The sequence below is a fragment of the Acyrthosiphon pisum genome, chromosome X (genome assembly GCF_005508785.2).
Source record: "Acyrthosiphon pisum isolate AL4f chromosome X, pea_aphid_22Mar2018_4r6ur, whole genome shotgun sequence".
NCBI lineage: Eukaryota > Metazoa > Arthropoda > Insecta > Hemiptera > Aphididae > Acyrthosiphon > Acyrthosiphon pisum.
The window spans coordinates 113,864,003-113,868,789 of record NC_042493.1 but is presented as its reverse complement, the minus strand read 5'-3'; the positions used below and the strand labels follow the sequence as shown (position 1 = coordinate 113,868,789).

Sequence of the window (4,787 nt, the reverse complement as noted above, 5' to 3'; positions counted from 1 at the left end):
AAAAAACTAATAAAATTGGAAACTGAAAATGTCCCTAAACAAATCAAAATATTTTGAAAATTTAATTGTGTAAATAAATTGCTAATATTAATAACCAGTGACAATATCATATATGTTAATTTGTTTTAGCATTCAACCAAAAACCCAAATTGATGGATTTTGCATAAAAATTCCCATTTTTCCTTTATTTTTATTTTTTTTCCTAGCTTGCAATTCCAACAGTGAATAAAATAATAATAGTGAATTTTCAGTAATTTTAAAGTGCACAAAACTACAAAAGTCGTATATGTGTGTGTATGATGGTTGAATGATGTAAAGGTGCTCTAGACTCTCTAGAGTCTTTATTTAGTATGTAGATCATGTTTTGTATATTTTAAAATCCAAAATGTCACGACTCGCGACTATTAATACTGGTTTATTTCTATACATTTTGAAAATAATATAGTATTATATAATATGTATTTGCAGAACCCTGACTCTCAACAATACGTTATGATGTAAAGTTGGTTTATAAGAGTTTGTAACTAATTAAGTTTGACGGAGCAAAACATTTTTTATAGTTATAAATTAGGAAAAACCTAAAATAATCGGAAATTTCATATGCCCACGCCGAATACCTTGTAATTTTTTATTGCTTTTATGCAATTATTTCAGTACTGGAATTTTAATTTTTAATATGTTTATTGTGTCATAATAATAAAAGAAATTTATTTTAATTAATAAGAAATGAAAAAACACGATTCTTATAGTAGTGCATGATAAACAGTAGTTACAGCTTTGAGATTTTATATTTGGGTCAAGGGTCGAACCACTGAAATCGTAAATATACATATTCAATTTTTGAATAAAAACATACATTTGTATGAATTTCTAACTAAAAAATAGTTTTAAAATTTACGTGATTTTTAAGAATTTCGTCAAAATTCTAACTTCAGTCACTCATAAAAAAACTGTCGTGGATTTACGCCATGCTTTTTTTTTAATTTCCATTTACAACAACTTAAGAGGAAGTAAGAATGTTATAGGCATATTACATTCTCGAGTTACTGGACCAAGCGAACAATTTTTTATCCACAAAAGTTAAGAAAATAATAAAATAATCGCAAATTGCCTATGCATATGAATATCTCGACATCATGAATCTAAATACTTTGAAAATGTTATGGTTTTAAATTCTAATATAAACAATGAGTGAAAATTTATTTTAGAGTAGGTAATACCACTTACACCAAAAACCAAAACCGATTTTACGTAAAAATTCACGTTTTCCTAAATTTTTTTTTTTTGTTTTTCCCGGCGCTTTTGGATACTAGGTACCTACTGGGCATTTCGACCTCCCCCAATACACAAACTAGATTCACTTTTCCACCGGAAAAGATGAAAAGCGAAGCAATTAGTTCTAATACTTATCGTGTACACAGACACAAATAATAAAAATTTATGACGCAGAACGTAAATTTGTTAATAGTTTCAATATAGGCCCATCACTCTAATTTTTAAACTAACGGTGCTAAACGTGATCAGCTGATCATACATTTGCTAAATAAAACGGAGACAATAAAATGCCCGGTTTACGTCTTAAATCGTGGAGCTGCATCGTTCACGAAATTTCGAAAATTGAATGCCCGCGATTCTGTCTTATTACTATAATATGTACCACGAAATAGTAATAATTGTTATCAAATAAATAACAACATAATATTATTATTTTTTTCGTATGCCGACTTTAAATTTGAATCACTCGCGAATCGCGATTATTTGAAATTTAAACATAAATACAGACTACAGAACAGTCGTTCTGAGTTCTCTTCATACATTCTAGTAGAAAACTATCATGGATAAGGGTATTCTTTTCAGTAAAACATCCAATGTCTCGCCTCCCCACATTACGTTAATCTTAATTTGTAAATATTATTTTCTAGTTGTACTGATTATATTTGTTAATAATATGGAGTCAGTCTAATTTGAAAATTTGTTCACAAATATAGATTAATAAAAGATCAATGAAATAGAAGGAAATAATGGCCGAAAATATTCGAATTAAATGATTATCCCAATTTCTACCTGGCATGGAATCTGCGGTAATCATTTCACAATAATTAGTGGTTGCAAACAATGCTCAGTAAATTTGAAAACATAGTCGAAAGCTGTCTCAAAACATAATCCAAACCACTTGTCTGGGATAGAGAAGTAAAATAAATGTTAGTGATTCACGGTACTAATAACGGTAATACTATGGCAACAATGGTACAACTCTGAGCACGACTAGTAAATCGCATCTAAGAGGTAAAATCGTTTAACATAATTCATAAATTAGGTATTTATATATTTTTACAATTTGCATTTTCAGAAAATTTTGTTCCACCAACAATGAGTTAGAAGAAAATTAACAGACGAATAAAGGATTTGGAGTCCATACAGTTGATGATTTTAAGTCACCCAGAAAAGCCTTAGATACCCAATAATGTCTAATTCACACACACTTATATAGGTATATCACTCAAGTATCCAATTTTAAATGTTTGCCAAAACCAAAAGTTACTTAATAGTTTATCGTTTTTAGCTCATACAATGCATTATACTTATTATGGTTATCAAAACTGAAGTATATGATGTACCACATACAAAGAGCTAGGTAGTGGAGCCAATGTATTGACAATTTTTCAGACGCTGACTTTCTTGAAGATAATTCTACCGATTCAGATGATGCCTTATTGGAGCGAAGTATGAAACTGATTGGTGAGAATATTGTTGATAGGTTTTTATTCCAAATCTATTTTACTGTGCTATTAGCTGCATACCCACCTGTTCATGGGACACATTGTATAATATCTAATTGTGTGCTTGGACATATTATATTCAGACGGTTTAGTCAAAATAAATTAATAAATAAATAATTATATGTTACAATCTTAAAATATCCGTGACTTGTTTTAAAAATAAAATACAATTATAATAAATACTTGCCCCCATAAGGTTCTTTAAAAAATCTTCTTGCCTTTAAATTTGATTATAACATTATGTCATAATATCACTCTAATATATTAAGACTAACGGTATAAAACTGGATCTACTGTACACACATTTGCATGTTGCTCGTTGTGCAATTAAAGAAGACATATTTTTAACAAAGTTTTAATTTTTAGGTAATTCAATTTTGCTGATCAAGAATCCAATTTTAAAAACGCAGAGGGCCTCAACATATTTAAATTGCAAAGAAACACATAACTAGTTTGGACCATGGTATCTTTTCTGAAGGGAAAGTGCATCTAGTTGGATGCATTAAACAGGTAATGATTGAATGTTCCCAGTTGTTTTCAAATACATTGGAAAAAACAAAAAGATGATTGAAAAAAAAATGATTATATTTTAGACAAATATTTATTTTATTTTATTCGTAAAAAATTCCTAGGTATTAGATACATGATTTGTTCGCCGAATGTTCCTATTAGCATTTTCTATAAACCATACAATTTTTAAAACAATTTTACTCTGTTTCAGCTAGTTACGGGGATAGTACATTTCAATTTATTCGATTAGTTATGTGTTTAAAATTTATGTCAATAAAAAGTTCTTTGCTATGTCAAAGAGTTTGAAAATGTAATACGGGCATCCTATTATAGTTTTTATAATATCTATTCACAAATATAATATATATACGTAGCCACCATTTTTCACAAGCATTTACAGATCACATTTCGACAAAATTCATCAACAACTTGCAAATTATGTTGTAGTTAAATATGTATTAAATGTTCAATTGTATATTTAGCTTATGCTTATAGTAAGAATTGATAAAAATTGATGATCATAGTAATATCATTTATGAAATTAAATTAAATATGTAATTTATTGGTTTATAGGTCGTCAAGCCCGTTCCCATTTACAACGAGGAAAGACAAACTTCTTTGAAAAAAGAATATGCAATCACCAAAAAGCTTCGGTGGCTGTTATTAAAATTCTTCAACTATCAACAACGGACATAACTGATAAAGACTTTTAAATTAGATATATTCTGATAGATACCTATTTCATTTAATTTGTGAACTTAGTTTTCCTATGTTTCCCCCCACCACCCATCAGAAAGTAATCAGTTACTTTAATTAAGCAAAAAATACTATATCTATACACTGTGGAGTTGTGTTTGTGAATAAAATTATTTTGTCAATGACTAATTTAAGAAAACTTTCTTTTTATAATAAAAAAAAAATAGTAGGTACCTATTTAAATCACACTATCATACTTTTAATATGTGTCGTATTCATATTATGTATTTTAAAATTTAGAAATATATGACTAATGCAGTAATGTGTTGTAAATTATTGTTATACTTGCAGCAGTTATTTGTATATACTAAAATATAAGAAATTATTACTAAGTAAGAAAAAAATAAATCATAATATAATATGAGATATATGTATAACTGTAGCCGTATACAACAATTAAAACATTTTGTTTTTTATGTCTATGGACTTAAAGCTAATTAATTTCCAATTTTTAACTTAATTTTTTCTGTGTTTATTTACTTGATCTATTTTAATATGATTTTAATAATACTAATAATTCTATAAAAGAATCTAATAATACTTTTTATGTTTATCTTATTGATAGTTTATATGTATTTCAGTATTTGATCAATTCTATAATTCTTTGTATTTTTTGATAATTCAATGGTTAGATTTGGTTTGTGCTCTGTCTTGAACATTATTGTGCTGCGCGTAGTTCCGAGCAATTGCTGTTGCACCATTGTAGATGCTGCGCTATATGTATAGTTAATATACCGTATA

The 4,787-nt window shown here is 27.8% G+C and overlaps 1 long non-coding RNA gene across 1 annotated transcript; it reads left to right on the top strand.

The window, feature by feature from the left end:
- The first annotated feature begins 682 nt into the window (after positions 1-682).
- On the top strand, positions 683-4,308 carry LOC107884611. The gene is made up of 2 exons (XR_001680044.2): positions 683-3,290; positions 3,864-4,308. It is a non-coding gene; the product is annotated as an uncharacterized LOC107884611 (long non-coding RNA).
- Positions 4,309-4,787: the final 479 nt, after the last annotated feature.